Source organism: Hemibagrus wyckioides, linkage group LG20 (assembly GCF_019097595.1).
Source record: "Hemibagrus wyckioides isolate EC202008001 linkage group LG20, SWU_Hwy_1.0, whole genome shotgun sequence".
Taxonomy (NCBI): Eukaryota; Metazoa; Chordata; class Actinopteri; order Siluriformes; family Bagridae; genus Hemibagrus; species Hemibagrus wyckioides.
Window position 1 is genome coordinate 8,479,991 of NC_080729.1, and position 19,180 is coordinate 8,499,170.

A 19,180-nucleotide genomic window follows, 5' to 3' on the forward strand; every position below is an offset into this window, starting at 1 on the left:
TCAGACAGAGGAGTTCAATGTGGAGGTGGGACTGCATCAGGGATCGGCTCTGAGCCCCTTCCTGGTTGCTATGGTGATGGACCAGTTCTCAGAGGTCAGACAGGAGTCTCCTTGGACAATGATGTTTGCAGATGACATTGTGATCTGTAGTGAGAGCAGGGAGCAGGTGGAGGAAAACCTGGAGAGGTGGAGGTTTGCGTCGAGAATTAAACCGATCTCTGGGCCAGACAGATCCCGGCCGATTTTTTCCCCCGACCACTAGATGGCGCCAAAAGACCATCAATGGAAGCGGTTCAGCAAAACCCACTAGCTCTCTGCCAGGAGGCTTGGAGAGAGTGTTCTGTGCATCCTTGGGTCCTGGTGACTGTAACGAAAGGTTACAGGCTGCAGTCTGCTATAAAACCCCCTCCCTTCAACGGGATTATAGCATCTGTAGCAACAGGCAATTCAGCCCTGTTGGAGAAAAGAACTATAAGACGACTTTCAGTGGGGGAAACTCGGAAGGACTTCTACTCCCATTATTTTCTCATTCAAAAGAAAGACGAGGGATATTGGACCTACATGCGTTAAACAAGCACTTAAGAAAATACAAATTCAGAATGCTCACGATCGAAGCGCTCAATCGCTCGATTCGCAGGGGCGACTGGTTTTCCACGGTCGATCTCAAGGATGCTTACTTTCATATAAGCATTTACCCCACGCACAGGAAATATCTCAGATTTTCCTTTCAGAGCGAAGTGTACGAATTTGTTACTCTTCCATTTGGGCTGAGCCTAGCTCCACGCATATTCAGCAGGTGTATAGAGGCAGCACTGTCACCACTGAGACTCAAAGGTCTCAGGATATCTGTCTATCTGGACGATTATCTGGTTTGCGCACAGTCTGAAGAGCGTGCGGAACAGGACACAATGATGCTCACGTATCACATAATAAGTCTGGGATTCAGAATCAACTATGCCAAGAGCTCAATCTCAGGAGATGGAGTATCTGGATCTACGTATAAATTCGGTGGCAGCGGTATGCTCTCAGAGAGGAGCGTTACGGCGTTTTATCAGTGTCTGGCTCAGTTTCGCAAATGGTGCCATTCAAGACATGTCTCAGTTTGATGGGCATGATGGCTTCCTCGCTGTCAGTGGTCCCGCTAGGTTTACTCAGGATGAGGGAATTCCAGCAGTGGGTTGTGGAGAGGCATTTATGTCCTCGCTGTCATCTCACATGCCTCTTTATATGATCGCAAGTTGCATGTTTTTGAAGACTGGTGTGCTCATAAAGGAGCTGTTTTTTTACAGAGTTTAATGGACACTGGTAGGGAATTTTCCACTATTAAAGTTTACATGGCTGCCATTTCAGCTTGCCATGTGGGCTTTGAAGGAGCATCCGTTGGACGGCATCCCCTCATGTACGGGCATTAAGTCAGTATGTTAACAGGACTCGGTCGTTCAGAAAGAACGATCAACTATTTGTTTCATGGGCTGCGCAAAGTAAAGGTAAGCCGATCTTTTCGCAACGCCTTTCCCACTGGATGATGAAGGCGATTGAATCAGCCTATACAGCTATGGGTCTCGATTCCCTGATGGGCTTAAGGGCTCACTCGACATAAGCTATAGCTATGTCATGGGCCTTGTTCAAGGGAATTTCAGTAAGGGATGTTTGCGCATCAGCCAGCTGGTCTTCCCCGCACACATTCATCAGATTTTACTATCTGGATGTCACTGTGCCTTCTATTCAAGATTCAAGATTCAAGAAGCTTTATTGTCATTTCAACCACATATAGAGACTAGTAGTACATAGTGAAATGAAACAACGTTTCTCCAGGACCTGGTGCTACATAAACATACAACAACAAGTTCAGCACAAAACAACACCACAGAGCTAGAACAGAAGTTTGTCTTAGCCACGTAAAGTGCACAGTGTGCAGCTAGGTGCAAACAGAGCATAGACAAGACAGTGCAAAAGACAATAAATGCAAGAAAGACAACACAAAAGAACACAGGACACTTAGCGCCGAAAAGAAAGAAAAGAACATGTGTAATGGAATGTAAGTGAAATAAAATAAGATAAAGTGAAATGATGTAAAAAAAGTATTGTGCAAAAATATTGTGCAAAAATACACAGCAGCGGTTGAGGTAGTGCAAATAGAATAAACATAAATATAACTATAGCAGCGGATGACAGGTTGAGGTAGTGCAATAAGTAATGAACAATATAAATTATGTGTGTGCGTGTGTGTGTGTCCACACAGTCAAGAGAGAGTGTGCGTGTATCTGTGTGTGAGAGAGGCAGAGAGTTAATATACTGTTCAGTCCTGAGTGAGAGAGTGTAGAACAGTTCAGTCCAGGGTGTTGAGGAGCCTGATGGCTTGAGGAAAGAAACTGTTACACAGTCTGGTTGTGAGGGCCCGAATGCTCCGGTACCTCTTTCCAGATGGCAGGAGTGCGAAGAGTGTGTGTGAGGGGTGTGTGGGGTAAGCCACAATGCTGTTAGCTTTGCGGATGCAGTGTGTGCTGTAAATGTCCATGATAGAGGGGAGAGAGACTCCAATGATCTTCTCAGCTGTCCTCACTATCCGCTGAAGGGTCTTGCGATCCGAGACGGTGCAGTTCCCAAACCAGGCAGTGATGCAGCTGCTCAGGACGCTCTCGATGGTCCCTCAGAACACAGTCAGGATGGGGGAAGGGAGATGGGCTTTCCTCAGCCTCCTCAGGAAGTAGAGGCGCTCGTGGGCTTTCTTGGTGATGGAGCTGGTGTTGAGTGACCAGGTGAAGTTCTCCGCCAGATGGACACCAAGGAATTTGGTGCTCTTGACGATCTCCACCGAGGATCCGTCGATGGACAGTGGAGAATGGTCACTCTGTTCTCTCCTGAAGTCAACAACCATCTCTTTGGTCTTGTCGACGTTCAGGGAGAGGTTGTTGGCTCTGCACCAGGCTGTTAGATGTTGCACCTCCTCTCTATATGCTGACTCGTCGTTCTTGCTGATGAGACCCACCACGGTCGTGTCATCGGCGAACTTGACGATGTGGTTGGAGCTGTGCATTGTTGCACAGTCGTGAGTCAGCAGAGTGAACAGCAATGGACTGAGCACACAGCCCTGAGGAGCTCCAGTGCTCAGTGTGGTGGTGCTGGAGATACTGCTCCCGATCCAGACTGACTGAGGTCTCCCAGTCAGGAAATCCAGGATCCAGTTGCAGAGAGAGGTGTTCAGGCCCAGGAGACTCAGCTTCTCAATCAGCTGCTGAGGGATGATTGTGTTGAATGCTGAACTGAAATCTCTGAACAGCATTCGAACGTAGGAGTCCTTACAGTCCAGGTGTGTGAGGGCCAGATGGAGGGTTGTGGTGATGGCGTCGTCCGTGGAACGGTTAGGACGATACGCAAACTGCAAGGGGTCCAGCGAGGGTGGTAGCTGTGACTTGATGTGCCTCATGACGAGCCTCTCGAAGCATTTCAGCACGATTGGTGTGAGTGCGACGGGACGGTAGTCATTGTGGCAGGAAACCGTAGACTTCTTTGGCACAGGGACGATGGTCGTTGTCTTGAGGCATGTAGGGATGACAGAGCTGCTCAGCGAGATGTTGAAGATGTCAGTGAAGACATCTGCTAGCTGCTCTGCACACTCCCTGAGAACTCTGCCAGGAATGTTGTCTGGTCCAGCAGACTTCCGTGGGTTAACTCTGTATAGAGTTCTCTTCACGTCAGCCGTGGTGAGACAGAGCACTGGGTCATTAGGAGGAGGGATGGTCTTCCTCGCTGTTGTGTTGTTCTGTGCCTCAAATCGAGCGTAGAAGTCATTCAGCGCATCTGGAAGGGAGGTATCTCTGTCACGGGAAGGTGAAGTTGTCTTGTAGTTGGTGATCGCCTGAATGCCTTGCCACATGCACCGGGAGTCTCTGCTGTTCTGGAAGTGGCCGTGGATTCTCTGGGCGTGTGCACGCTTCGCCTCTCTGATGGCTCGGGACAGTTTGGCCCTTGCAATTTTTAAGGCGCCCTGTCCCCTGATCTGAAGGCAGAGTCTCTCGACTTCAGGAGAGCATGCACTTTCGCAGTCATCCACGGCTTCTGGTTGGAGCGTATGGTGATGGTCTTGGAGACGGTCACGTCATCGATGCACTTCCCGATGTAGCCGGACACTGATGCCGTGTACTCCTCCAAGTCAATAGAGTCGCCATTGGTTGCAGCCTCCCTAAACATGTCCCAGTCAGTGCACTCAAAACATTCCTGAAGAGCAGAGATGGCTCCTGCTGGCCAGGTTTTAACCTGTTTCAGAACCGGTTTAGAGCGTCTGACGAGTGGTCTGTATGCTGGAATCAACATAACAGAGATGTGGTCTGAATAGCCGAGGTGGGGGCGGGGCTCCGCATGATACGCGCCGGGAATGTTTGAGTAAACAACATCCAGCGTGTTCGTCCCTCTCGTAGCAAAGTCCACATACTGATGGAATTTAGGGAGCACTGTTCTGAGATTTACATGATTGAAATCTCTAGCGATGATAAACAGTCCGTCAGGGTGAGCATTCTGCAGCTCGCTAATAGCTCCATACAGCTCACACAGAGCTTCTTTAGCATTAGCGCTGGGTGGAATGTACACTCTGATAATGAAAGTGGTGGTGAATTCAGGGGTAAATAAAAAGGTCTGCATCTATCAGTCCCAAACTCCACTACCGATGAGCAGTAGTTAGACACAAGCACAGAGTCCTTACACCATTCTGTGTTGATGTAAACACACACGCCACCACCGCGAGTCTTACCGCACAGAGCTGCATTCCTGTTGGCACGAAACACGGTTAGCCCGGCTAGCTGAATGGCGGCGTCCGGAACTCTGTCGCTGAGTCACGTCTCTGTGAAAACAAAGACGCAGCAGTCTCTGAACTCACGCCGTGAAGTTCGCTGGAGTCGGATGTAGTCCAGTTTATTATCCAGTGAGCAGACGTTGGACAAGATGATGGAAAGGAGTGCCGGCCGGCTAGGGTTGGTTGTTAGCCTAGCACGGACACCCGCCCGTTTACCACGCTTCCACTTCCTCGAACAACGCTTGCGACGTCCTCTCTCCCGGCCACCGGCATCAGGTGACACCGAGGACTGAAGGCCTGGTCTTCGCAGCAAGCCGAGTCCACGAAGTTTGCAGAGTACTTCATCATGCAAGTTAGTAACTGCATGATTTCTGTACTGTAATATCATCTGGTGGTCGTATACATGAACACCACTGTCTCTGGTGTCCATGCACTTTTAATTTAGTGCTAAAACAAAAAGAAAGCACCATTTTGGTTCCGGAGTGGCCGCTGCATGCTACTGCCGCGCCGCCATCTTGGATCTTACATCTATGGCTCATACAGTTCTCCAAGTCGGCCCATGAGTGTAATGAGTGTTTATCTTTCGTTTTCTCCAGGTCTGTCCGGTGGCTTCGGAAATCATGCACTACGGGAATGGGCTATATCATTCCCATACTGAGATACCAAACAAATATTTGAAAGAGAACATAAGGTTACTTGCATAACCCCGGTTCTCTGAAAACAGTGTGAGGTATCTCTCCAAACTTCCCTTCTGGCATTACACGGGGGAAGAGCGTGCTTAAAATGCCACTTCAGGGATCACAGCTATATATATATAGGTCCTGGGTGGTGAGCTGTGATTGGTCTGCCCTGCGGACAGACGTGGTGTAATAGGTGCTTCCCTAGTCTATCACGCCTGAGGCGTTTCCCATAGTGAGATACCTCACTCTGTTTCAGAGAACCGTAACCAGTAACCTTACATTTTTCCTTTCCACAGCCAACACAGGTTTGCTCACTAGGGATGATTTTGTCTAACATCTAGGACACTATGTTTTTTGTTTCCTATGTTCTGTAAAGCTGCTTTGATACAATGTTCATTGTTAAAAGCGCTATACAAATAAAATTGAATTGAAGTGAATCGAATGTCAGCTCGTGCACTTTGGAGGTGCTGAGACTAAACGTAAGATTCTCAGCTGAATCAGTGGATGATCCGGATCCGCGAGTCCGCTGAGAATTCTCTCTCTCTTGTTACACTGGCAGCACATTTGTTCATTTGTTTCTTTGTAACTTCTTTTTTCTATGATATGTTTAATAACTGCATTCATGTTTATGTATAATATATAATGTTCTGTATTGTTTAATAAAAAAAAGCACGGTAGCAGCCATAGGACAAATAAGAATCGGGTTAATTTAGACCTCGGACTCATGAATCATGAGTTAATATGCAGAATCGGATCATTTAACTCGGGTGAGTCAGTCAGGGCTAGTACTAATATTAATAATATTTAAGAAAATCTAAAATAAAATAAAAGTTCTAACTTATAGTGATCGATTCTATTTATTTATTAATCTCTAATATATAACTAATATAAAAGAGACTATAGATTTGTTAGGCGCGCGCACACACAGACAGGGAATGTATATAACAATGCTGCCCAATCTGTAACCATTTATTTTAGTCAATTGGCTATCACATCTAATTCTATTGGTTTCTCCATAAAGTAGACCAGTGCTTTAATAGATTCGTCTCGTACAGACTAATAATAAAGACTTTATAAAGAGAGAAAATTGAAGCATTCATTCAAAGGAATGCTTCAATTTTATCTCTTTATGTTTGTTTTTGTGGCACTGTGGCTTAGTTGGTTAAAGTGCCTGTCTAGTAAACAGGAGATCATGGGTTCGATTCCCAGCAGTGCCTTTGAAGCCTTGTGTATGATAGTAGGTTGCTTTTCTCTGCAGGACTCCCTGATGCATAGTGGGAGAAGTGTCTTGTGTACTGTTAGAGAACATGAAGCTGACAAAAAACCATATTAACTGATCTAAAGACAATATTTCCAGAAAATCTAGCTAAAAGCTACAGAGGGGGTAGTTTACAGTTAACATCACAGGTTGTTGAGTCTATCTCATGTTAGGGCATTTTCATTGCTTCTTAGTGTAGTTATCAATGTACTTTATCAAAATGCTTCTATTGTTTACAGGAAATCTTGAATACAAATCCCATAAATAATCTCGATGATCTATTCTTAATGAAGATTTTTCTAGACACTTTTGTAAGCACTGGGACTAGTCAGCAGTAAACAGCAGTTGTCCGTGGAAAGTTGTATGCTGATGAAGTTAGGAAAATAATAATTGCAAGACTTTTTTTAAAAAAATATTAGGACTTGTCCAGTGTGGCTGATGTCCATGTAAAAGTACATGCTGGTTAAACTCAGCATGAGTGGAGGTTCACAGCATTCCTAGTAGCTGTGGCTTAGTTGGTTAAAGCACCTGTCTGGTCAGGGTGCCCATGCTGACCCCTGTGCACCATTGGGCATATGAGCTTTAGAACTGGACCACAGAGCAATGGAAGAAGGTGGCCTGGTCAGATGAATCAAGTTTTCTTTTAAATCACATGGTGCATGTATGTTGCTTACCAGGGGAATATGTGTCACTGTTTTAATCTTAGTACTTACTAGTTCCCAGTATTCTAGAGAGCTTCAAAGGCACTGCTGGGAATCAAACCCAGGATTTCCTGTTAACTAGACAGACACGTTGACCAACTAAGCCACAGCGCAATGGTTACCTGGAGCAACCTCTCTGCACTAGTCAGAATATTTTTAAAAAGTCTTGCATTTATCATTTTCCCAACTTCATCAGCATGCAACTTTGCATGGACAACTGCTGTTTTGGACTAGTCCTAGTGCATAGAAAAGTGTTTAGAAAAAAGTGTGTGTTACTTTGGCCCCACCTCGCAACTTACAGGACTTAAAGGATCTGCTTGGATCTAACATCTTGGTAACAGATACCACAGCACACAGGTTGTTGAGACTACCTTATGTTGGGGCATTTTCAGTGCTTATTGGTGCTTTACAAGTTGCAGCTACCTTGAGTGCAACATTAGGTTTAGTCAAAAAGGTTAAGCAAAATGAACACTAAGTTCAGTCCATACAACATCAGCAATGTATATTTATCCATATAGGATTTTTTACGCTGGTAAGAGTTTCAGTGGAAAGTCAAAACAGCTTACTAACCGCTGTGGCGCTGTGGCTTAGTTGGTTAAAGCGCCTGTCTAGTAAACAGGAGATCCTGGGTTCAACTCCCAGCAGTGCCTTTGAAACCAAGCCCTCTTTGCTCAGTGAGGGTTGTGTCTGGAAAGGCACCTGGTGTAAAACTTTGCCAAATTTAATTTGTTGTTGAATGTTGTTTGTGGTTATGCCCCACAGGTAGGTTGTGAGTTAGAGGAGAAAGAGAGATTCTGGGGTGAATCAGATGAGGTGATAGAGACTATTCCCACGGGTGATAGGAGCAGATTTTAATGGACATGTTGGTGAGGGGAACACAGGTGATGAGGAGGTGATGGGCAAGTTTGGAGTTAAGGAAAGGAACCTTGAAGGATAGATGGTAGTGGACTTTGCTAGGAGGATGGACATGGCTGTGGTTAACACTTATTTTCAGAAAAGGGAGGAGCATAGAGTGACTTACAAGAGTGGAGGTAGGAGCACACAGGTAGACTACATCCTAGGCAATCTGAAAGAGATTAGTGACTGTAAAGTGGTAGTGGGAGAGAGTGTAGCCAGACAGCATAGGATGATGGTGTGTAGGATGAATTTGATGGTCTGTAAGAAGAGGTCAAAGATAGAGATAGGGAAGAAAACCAAGTGGTGGAAGCTGAAAAAGGAGGAATGTTGTGAGGAATTTAGACGGAAGCTGAGGCAGGCTCTGGGTGGTCAGGTAGTGCTGCCAGATGACTGGGAAACTACAGCAGAAGTGATCAGGGAGACAGGAAGAAAGGTGCTGGGTTTGTCATCTGGAAGGAGGAAGGAAGATAAGGAGACTTGGTGGTGGAATGAGGAAGTTCAGGATAGTATTCAGAGGAAGAGGTTAGCCAAGAAGAAGTGGGACATGGACGGGACTGAAGAGAATAGACAGGAATACAAGGAGTTACAGTGCAGAGTGAAGAGGGAGGTGTCTAAGGCCAAGCAGAAGGCGTATGACGAGTTGTACACTAGGTTAGATACTAGAGAAGGAGAGAAGGACTTGTACAGGTTAGCTAGGCAGAGGATTCGAGATGGGGAGGATGTGCAGCCAGTTAGAGTTATTAAGGATAGAGATGGAAAGGTGCTCACAAGTGAGAAGAATGTACAGAGGAGATGGAAAGAGTACTTTGAAGAACTGATGAATGAGGAAAATGAGAGGGAAAAAAGAGTAGAAGGGGTGAACTCTGTGGAACAGAAAGTAAATAAGATTAGAAAGGATGAAGTCAGGAAGGCTTTGAAGAGGATGAAAAGTGGAAAGGCAGTTGGTCCTGACGACATCCCGGTGGAGGTCTGGAAGTGTCTAGGAGAGGCAGCAGTGGAATTTTTAACTAGTTTGTTTAACAGGGTTTTAGAGAGTGAGAAGATGCCTGAGGCAACTATAGGGGGATAAAATTAATGAGCCATACAATGAAGCTATGGGAAAGAGTAGTGGAAATTTGTGAGCAGCAGTATGGCTTCATGCCCAGAAAGAGCACAACAGATGCTATTTTTGCTCTGAGAATGTTGATGGGTAAGTATAGGGATGGACAGAGAGAGTTGCACTGTGTGTTTGTAGACTTGGAGAAAGCGTATGACAGGGTGTCAAGAGAAGAGCTCTGGTACTGTATGAGAAAGTCAGGAGTAGCAGAGAAGTATGTCAGAGTGGTGCAGGACATGTATGATAGGAGCAGGACAGTGGTGAGGTGTGCTGTAGGTCAGACAGAGGAGTTCAATGTGGAGGTGGGACTGCATCAGGGATCGGCTCTGAGCCCCTTCCTGGTTGCTATGGTGATGGACCAGTTCTCAGAGGTCAGACAGGAGTCTCCTTGGACAATGATGTTTGCAGATGACATTGTGATCTGTAGTGAGAGCAGGGAGCAGGTGGAGGGAAACCTGGAGAGGTGGAGGTTTGCGCTGGAGGGAAGAGGAATGAAACTCAGTCGTTTTATTGATTGATAAACATTTAAATGTGGTTTGGGGTTTTTCTTACCTGTACCACATTGTAATGTTTGGTTAACCACTCATGCATTAAACACCAACAAAACCTGCATATATGGTGCCAATGTTTTTTTTGTTTTTTTTGCATCAAAGATGGAATGAGTACCACTACGTTACTGTATTTTTTTCCCTCTTACTCTGTTGGTTTTGCTTTTTTCCATGACTGAAAACACAGATCACAGATCTCAATTTAACAGCATGCTGGCCTCCTTTGCACATGAGGATGGTATTAAGATGATATGGAACATATTATTTCTGCCCTCTGAAAACACATATCAACACCACTGTGATTTTGTATCATCATGCACAGACAATTATAATGGAGATTATTTACTGTACCTTGAGTAATGTGTCTAATAGGCAAGGTGATCCGAAGGGTGTGTATAAAATGATGGTATGTAAACGTTTTTCTATCTGGATACTTGGAGTAGGCTCATGGAGTCCGAGCCTATAAGACACAATAGGGCTGTTGGCAATCAAATGCAATCAGTATCAACAAAATCCATCTCTGAATTGCTGAGGTGGCACAGAAGCTGCATCAAAAGTGGCATTTATGCACTTAGGCTGTTAAATGCGGCTCAGTGGTAGCATAATTGAATTCACAATACAATAAAATAACAACTGCATCAATAATGTTATGAGGTTTATATTTTAATTATAGAAATTTGAATATAAAAACATGACATGTCAGTAGCTGACCCAAATGACATACTACGCACTTAAATTATGCACTGTGTCTAGTAAAAATGTAATTTGATGTTAGATCAAATGCCAACTATGGATATTCCAGTGTAACGTTACACTTTTTATTTAGCATAGAGAAATATTTTTTTTATTTCTTAAGCATAGAAAATTGATCAATTAATAAAAGCATATGAAAGTGTGCTCACCAGTCTAGACATAAATACTCTCTGTTGGTTTGTAAATGGTTGTGACCTGTAATAAATAGCGGGAAAACAATTACATCTTTAAACATTTAAGGGACAACATTTAATATCACGCTTGAGGGTCAGTGTAACAAAACTAATTTAAAGGTAAATGCATGAGGAATTACACAACGATTTTAAATCTTTATGGTCAGGGGGTAGTTTTTTAAAAAAAAAATGTGAATAATAACTATGAAGACTTGCTCCTCAATTAGCAAAGCCAGACAGTTTGTGGGAAGTTGTTTCCCTTGCAGTACTCCGAGAAATGTAATCCTTCTTATGATTGAACTAAAAACAGATTGGCATGTGATCCCAAGAGCTCTGTGATTCCCTCCAGTGGTCCAAGGTTGCTTAGGTAGGGAGAGTAACTGCAGGCTGCAGTTCAACACCTACAAAGATATACAGTTCACTTAAGGAAAATATTACTTTTATACAAATTTTGGCCACCTGAAATACTAAAACAATTAAAAAACAATACCTTTACATAGCTTATAGTGAATGTTGTAAATTAGATTAGAATGGTGAATCTAGTCCTCTAAGTCCAGTCCAGTTGGAGGTAAAGCTCTGTTATTTCATAAACATCATCTTGGTGAAATGCTTCAATTCAACACCTACAGACACAGATATAACGTGCTCTTAAGAAAAAATATTACTTTTATACCAATCTGAAATAGTAAAACAACAGAAACAATACCTTTAGCTTATAGTCAATGCATTTTTTAATATATTAGATTAGGTTAGATTAGAATCTAGTCCTCCAAATCCAGTCCTTGAAGGATCAGTTCACGAAGCTGAAGGTAAAGGTCTGTAATTTCATAAACATCATCTGACATGACAAGGTTATGCTCAGCCATGAGTTCAACACACAGTTGAAAGACATCCTCATCACAAGGGTATAGTCTTTAAATAAACACTCCTCTTGTTAATAAAAATACTCTGTTTTGTTTGTTCAGTTGGATGCAAGAAATTCTGCACTCCATATAAGCTGGGAACAGCAAACATTATTGAAGGTCGTCCACTGGGAGCACGTGGGTTGTGAGTTGGCCGTATCCTGTGGCAATTCCAGGCACTGACTATTTCATCAAGCTCTTCCTTCATGAAAAATAAATAAATAAATAATAATAATAATAAATGAAACATATATGCCACACTGAGACAAAAAAAACAAAAATCACTGAACCGAGAATTAAACCGATCTCTGGGCCAGACAGATCCCGGCCGATTTTCATCCCGACCACTAGATGGCGCCAAAAGACTATCAATGGAAGCGGTTCAGCAAAACCCACTAGCTCTCTGCCAGGAGGCTTGGAGAGAGTGTTCTGTACATCCTTGGGTCCTGGTGACTGTAACGAAAGGTTACAGGCTGCAGTCTGCTATAAAACCCCCTCCCTTCAACGGGATTATAGCATCTGTAGCAACAGGCAATTCAGCCCTGTTGGAGAAAAGAACTATAAGACGAGTTTCGGAAGGGCTTCTACTCCCATTATTTTCTCATTCCAAAGGAAGACGGGGGATATTGGACCTACATGCGTTAAACAAGCACTTGAGAAAATACAAATTCAGAATGCTCACGATCGAAGCGCTCACTCGCTCGATTCACAGGGGCGACTGGTTTTCCACGGTCGATCTCAAGGATGCTTACTTTCATATAAGCATTTACCCCGCGCACAGGAAATATCTCAGATTTTCCTTTCAGAGCGAAGTGTACGAATTTGTTACTCTTCCATTTCCACTGAGGCGTTTCCCATAGTGAGATACCTCACTCTGTTTCAGAGAACCGTAACCAGTAACCTTACATTTTCCCTTCCACAGCCAACACAGGTTTGCTCACTAGGAATGATTTTGTCTAACATCTAGGACACTATGTTTTTTGTTTCCTATGTTCTGTAAAGCTGCTTTGATACAATGTTCACTGTTAAAAGAGCTATACAAATAAAATTGAATTGAAGTGAATCGAATGTCAGCTCACGCACTTTGGAGGTGCTGAGACTAAACGTAAGATTCTCAGCTGAATCAGTGGATGATCCGGATCCGCGAGTCCGCTGAGAATTCTCTCTCTCTTGTTACACTGGCAGCACATTTGTTCATTTGTTTCTTTGTAACTTCTTTTTTCTATGATATGTTTAATAACTGCATTCATGTTTATGTATAATATATAATGTTCTGTATTTTTTAATAAAAAAAGCACGATAGCAGCCATAGGACAAATAAGAATCGGGTTAATTTAGACCTCGGACTCATGAATCATGAGTTAATATGCAGAATCGGATCATTTAACTCGGGTGAGTCAGTCAGGGCCAGTACTAATATTAATATTATTTAAGAAAATCCCTGGGAAAATCCCAGAAATGGTCTGGGTGATTTCTTTCTTTTCGTGGTGCTGTGGCTTAGTTGGTTAAAGCGCCTGTCTAGTAAACAGGAGCTCTTGGGTTCAAATCCCAGCAGTGCCTTGTGTATGATAGTAGGTTGCTTTTCTCTGAATCTGTTCATTTAACTCGGGTGAGTCAGTCAGGGCTAGTACTAATATTAATAATATTTAAGAAAATCTAAAATAAAATAAAAGTTCTAACTTATAGTGATCGATTCTATTTATTTATTAACCTCTAATATATAACTAATATAAAAGAGACTATAGATTTGTTAGGCGCGCGCACACACAGACAGGGAGTGTATATAACAATGCCGTCCAATCTATAACCATTTACTTTAGTCAGTTGGCTATCACATCTAATTCTATTGGTTTGTCCATAAAGTAGACCAGTGCTTTTACAGGACTATTTTCCCCTGAGGAATGCTTCAATTTTATAGAAGAAAGGTTGGATACAAATCCCAGAAATGGTCTGGGTGATCTCATTCTTTTTGTGGCGCTGTGGCTTAGTTGGTTAAAGCGCCTGTCTTGTAAACAGGATATCCTGGGTTCAAATCCCAGCAGTGCCTTTGAAGCCTTGTGTATGATAGTAGGTTGCTGTACTGTTAGAGCACATGAAGCTGACAAAAAGTCATATTGACTGATCTAAAGACAATATTTCCAAAAAATCTAGCTAAAAGCTACAGAGGGGGTAGTTTACAGTTAACATCACAGGTTGTTGAGTCTATCTCATGTTAGGGCATTTTTATTGCTTCTTAGTGTAGTTATCAATGTACTTTATCAAAATGCTTCTGTTGTTTACAGGAAATCTTGAATACAAATACCGTAATTAATCTCGATGATCTATTCTTGATGAAGATTTTTCTAGACACCTTTGTAAGCACTGGGACTAGTCAGCAGTAAACAGCAGTTGTCCGTGGAAAGTTATGTTAAAGTTAAGTATGCTGATGAAGTTAGGAAAATAATAATTGCAAGACTTTTTTTTTTTTAAATATTAGGACTAGTCCAGTGTGGCTGATGTCCATGTAAAATTACATGCTGGTTAAACTCAGCATGTGTGGAAAGGTGTGTTGGTTCACAGCATTCCTAGTAGCTGTGGCTTAGTTGGTTAAAGCACCTGTCTGGTCAGGGTGCCCATGCTGACCCCTGTGCACCATTGAAAGCACCAACAATGGGCCGGTGAGCTTGGAAGAAGGTGGCCTGGTCTGATGAAACAAGTTTTCTTTTAAATCACATGGTCAATGTACATTGCTTACCAGGGGAACACATGTCCCTGTTTTAATCTTAGTACTTACTAGTTTGCAGTATTCCAGAGAGCTTCAAAGTCACTACTGGGAATCAAACCAGGGATTTCCTGTTTACTAGGCAGCTGTTTTGACGAACTAAGCCACAGTGCCATAGTTACCGGGATCAACCATTCTGCACTAGTCAGAGTATTTTTAAAAAGTCTTGCATTTATCATTTTCCCAACTTCATCAGCATGCAACTTTGCATGGACAACTGCTGTTTTGGACTAGTCCTAGTGCATAGAAAAGTGTTTAGAAAAAAGTGTGTGTTACTTTGGCCCCACCTCGCAACTTACAGGACTTAAAGGATCTGCTTGGATCTAACATCTTGGTAACAGATACCACAGCACACAGGTTGTTGAGACTACCTTATGTTGGGGCATTTTCAGTGCTTATTGGTGCTTTACAAGTTGCATCTACCTTGAGTGCAACATTAGGTTTAGTCAAAAAGGTTAAGCAAAATGAACACCAAGTTCAGTTCATACAACATCAGCAATGTATATTTATCCATATAGGATTTTTAAAAAATGTAACATTCAGACATACGCTGGTAAGAGTTTCAGTGGAAAGTCAAAATAGCTTACAAAGCGCTCTGGTGCTGTGGCTTAGTTGGTTAAAGCACCTGTCTAGTAAACAGGAGATCCTGTGTTCAACTCCCAGCAGTGCCGCAACACAGGTTGTGTCAGAAAGGGCATCTGGTGTAAATCTTTACCAAATTTAACCATGCGAATCATCAGTATTCTGAATTTCATATTTCAATTTTTAACAACGACCGCCATTGGCACCGTTAACCTACAGGGCGCTGGTGGAAATTGGGCTACTGTTGGTCGAAGAAGTAGAGGAGGGAGGAGAGTGTGCAGACAGAGAGGGGAAAGGTAAGAGTGTAGGACTGAGAATAGGAACTCTGAATGTTGGTATTATGACAGGGAAAGATAGAGAGCTGGCTGATATGATGGAGAGAAGGAAGGTGGATACACTGTGTGTACAGGAGACCAGGTGGAAGGGTAGCAAGGCTCATAGTATAGGAGCAGGATTCAAGCTGTTTTATTATGGTGTGGATAGTAAGAGAAATGGGGTAGGTGTGGTCCTGAAGGAGGAGTTTGTGAGGAATGTTCTGGAGGTGAAGAGAATGTCAGACAGGGTGATGAGTCTGAGGATAGAGATTGCAGGGGTGATGTTGAATGTTGTTAGTGGTTATGCCCCACAGGTAGGTTGTGAATTAGAGGAGAAAGAGAGATTCTGGAGTGAATTACATGAGGTGATAGAGACTATTCCCACAGGTTAGAGAGTGGTGATAGGAGCAGATTTTAAGGTTGGTGAGGGGAACACAGGTGATGAGGAGGTGATGGGCAAGTTTGGAGATAAGGAAAGGAACCTTGAAGGACAGATGGTAGTGGACTTTGCTAAGAGCATGGACATGGCTGTGGTTAACACTTATTTTCAGAAGAGGGAGGAGCATAGAGTGACTTACAAGAGTTGAGGTACTCAGCATGTGTGGAAAAACTCAGCATGTGTGGAAAAATGTGTTGGTTCACAGCACTCCTAGGCACTGTGGCTTAGTTGGTTAAAGTGCCTGTCTTGTAAACAGGAGATCCTGGGTTCAAATCCCAGCAGTGCCTTTGAATCCTTGTGTATGCAAGTCAGTTGCTTTTCTCTGGAATAATGTAGCCTATGCAGGACTCCCTGACAACCGACTGATATCTCTGTAAAAGTGTACTGTTTGTTGTGTGCAAATTACAAAAAGCTATGATTACTGATCTAAAGTGGAAGTTTTGTCCTCAAAGTTGATGTTAGAAGCAGGAAAAATGGACAAGCTTAAGGATTTGAGTAAGTTTGATAAAGGCCAAATTGTGATGGCTAGACGACTGGATCAGAGCATCTCCAAAACTGCAGCTCTTGTGGGGTGTTCCTGGTCTGCAGTGGTCAGTGTGATCTGATCCAACAGACAAGCTACTGTTGATCAAATTGCTGAATAAGTTAATGCTGATTCTGATAGAAAGGTGTCAGAATACACAATGCATCACAGTTGGGTATACACTGTTGCATATGGGGCTGCAGACCAGTCAGGGTGCCCATGCTGACCCCTGTGCACCATCGAAAGCACCAACAATGGGCATGTGAACTTTAGAACTGGACCACGGAGCAATGGAAGAAGGTGGCCTGGTCTAATGAATCATGTTTTCTTTTAAATCACGTGGATGGGCGGGTACGTGTGTTTTGTTTACCAGAGGAACACATGGCACCAGGATGCACTATGGGAAGAAGGCAAGCCGGTGGAGGGAGTGTCATGCTTTGCGCAATGTTCTGCTGGAAAACCTTGGGTCCTGCCATCCATGTGGATGTTACTTTGACACGCACCACCTAACTAAGCATTGTTGCAGATCATGTACACCCTTTCATGGAAACATTATTCCCTAATGGCTGTGGCCTTTTTCATCAGGATAATACTCCATGCCACAAAGCAAACATGGTTCAGGAATGGTTTGATGAGCACAACAAAATGTTTGAGGTGCTGACTTGACCTCCAAATTCCCCAGATCTCAATGCAATTGAGCATCTGTGGGATGTTCTGAATGAACAAGTCCGATCCATGGAGACTGCACCTTGCAATTTACAGGATTTAAAGGACCTGTTGCTAACACCTTGGTGCCAGCTACCACAGAACACCTTCTAGTGGAGTCTATGGTGCAACAGGTATATGTCACTGTTTTAACCTTAGTACTTACTAGTTCCCATTATTCCTGAGAAAAGCAACCCATTTGTTTACAGAGGGCGTCAAAGGCTGGGATTTGAACCCAGGCTCTCCTGTTTACTCGGCAGGCACTTTGACCAACTAAGCCACAGTGCCAGATTTACCAGGAGCAACTTCATCAGCATGCAACTTTGCATGGACAACTGCTGTTTTGGACTAGTCCTAGTGCGTAGAAAAGTGTCTAGAAAAAAGTGGGTGTTACTTTGGCCCCACCTCGCAACTCAAGCCTAGTCCACACTACAGGATTTTAAGCCTGATTTAAGCACGATTTGCAAATTAACGAGCTTGCCGACAGATCGGTCTGTGGTCATGGGAAAATCAGCGGGTGATCAGCGCTCGGCAATCTTTATGTGTGAACTACTCAACGACGCATCAAAGAGGCTCACTGACACGTCGCTGACACCCCGCAGACAAAATCCAGATATCTGGCATGTTAAATATCTGGGACGGTCGGCCGACTCAACATCACGTGGTGTCAATTGTAGCTACGACCTCCAGCCAATGAGAGAGCAAGTCAACAGAGTTGTTGTCAGATTGTGTGGTGTGCGACCCCCTCTTGTGGATCAATTACAAAGCATCGCGTAGTGTGAACACCACAAGGACAAAAAGATGTACAGTGAAGTCATGTAGTCTGAACAGCAAAGCGATCTGCCGACGGTTAAAGTCTTGTAGTGTGAACTAGCCTTTACAGGACTTAAAGGATCTGCTGGGATCTAACATCTGGTAACAGATGGTAACAGATACCACAGCACACAGGTTGTTGAGACTACCTTTAGTTGGGACATTTTCTTTGCTTATTTGTGCTTTAAAAGTTGCAACTACCTTGAGTGCAACATAATCAAAAAGGTTAAGCAAAATGAACACCAAGTTCAGTTCATACAACATCAGCAATGTATATTTATCCATAAAGGAATTTTAAAAAATGTAACATTCAGACATAAGCTGTTAAGAGTTTCGGTGGAAAGTCAAAACTGCTTACTAAATGATGTGGCTTAGTTGGTTAAAGTGCCTGTCTAGTAAACAGGAGCTCCTGGGTTCAACTCCTCGCAGTGCCTTTGAAGCCGTCTGAATATGGATGGGTTGCTTTAATTTGAGTGTTAAGTTTAATAAAGCAGAACATGCAAAAAACATAGATATCTCCATGAAAGTTTGCTGTTAGAACATATGAAGCCATATTAACTGATCTAAAGCCAATACTTGTAGTATAAATAAATAAACAAATTTAAGGGACTTTGGTGTTAAGTAGACTCCCATAGACAGGGACCATGCTGTCCAATCTATGACCACATTCTTTATAAACATTGTTTCTAATATTTTTATATTCTTAGTCATCTGGCTATCATGTATAATTCCATTACTTTCTCCATAAAGTAGACCAGTGCTTTATTAGATTAGTCTTTTACAGTACTATTTGTCCTTGAGGACCACTATAGTGCACTGGTATAATCAATGTAGTTTATCAAAATGCTTCTGTTGTATAAAAGAAATACAAATTCATACAAATTCAAGAAATGGTCTGGGTGATCTATTTGTTTTAATGGCGCTGTGGCTTTTATGGTGCCTTCTTGACTTCAAGTACTAGTAGTGTGTTGGTTGAAGTGATACTATTTGGTTAGGCGCTTACCAAGGACAAGGCGCTGTGGCTTAGTTGGTTAAAGCGCCTGTCTAGTAAACAGGAGATCCTGGGTTCAAATCCCAGCAGTGCCTTTGAAGCCTTGTCTGTTTGAATAGGTGGCAAGTTAAAAGGAAGCTTATTTTTTTACAATTTGTTTAGACATTTTCTTTGCTTATTAGTGTGTTACAAGTTGCAACTATTGGAACTAGCAAGTACTAAGATTAATACAGTGACACATACCCATGCAGAACT

The 19,180-nt window shown here is 43.1% G+C and overlaps 7 non-coding genes across 7 annotated transcripts; all 7 read left to right on the forward strand.

Annotated features, from left to right (window-relative positions):
• Positions 1-6,612: 6,612 nt before the first annotated feature.
• On the forward strand, positions 6,613-6,686 carry trnat-agu (transfer RNA threonine (anticodon AGU)). Its single transcript has one exon. It is a non-coding gene; the product is annotated as a tRNA-Thr (tRNA).
• Positions 6,687-8,004: 1,318 nt separating this feature from the next.
• Positions 8,005-8,078, forward strand: trnat-agu (transfer RNA threonine (anticodon AGU)). The gene has a single exon. It is a non-coding gene; the product is annotated as a tRNA-Thr (tRNA).
• Positions 8,079-13,283: 5,205 nt separating this feature from the next.
• trnat-agu (transfer RNA threonine (anticodon AGU)) lies at positions 13,284-13,357 on the forward strand. The gene has a single exon. It is a non-coding gene; the product is annotated as a tRNA-Thr (tRNA).
• A 413-nt stretch (positions 13,358-13,770) lies between these two features.
• Positions 13,771-13,844, forward strand: trnat-ugu (transfer RNA threonine (anticodon UGU)). Its single transcript has one exon. It is a non-coding gene; the product is annotated as a tRNA-Thr (tRNA).
• A 1,311-nt stretch (positions 13,845-15,155) lies between these two features.
• Positions 15,156-15,229, forward strand: trnat-agu (transfer RNA threonine (anticodon AGU)). Its single transcript has one exon. It is a non-coding gene; the product is annotated as a tRNA-Thr (tRNA).
• An 877-nt stretch (positions 15,230-16,106) lies between these two features.
• trnat-ugu (transfer RNA threonine (anticodon UGU)) lies at positions 16,107-16,180 on the forward strand. The gene has a single exon. It is a non-coding gene; the product is annotated as a tRNA-Thr (tRNA).
• Positions 16,181-18,946: 2,766 nt separating this feature from the next.
• Positions 18,947-19,020, forward strand: trnat-agu (transfer RNA threonine (anticodon AGU)). Its single transcript has one exon. It is a non-coding gene; the product is annotated as a tRNA-Thr (tRNA).
• Positions 19,021-19,180: the final 160 nt, after the last annotated feature.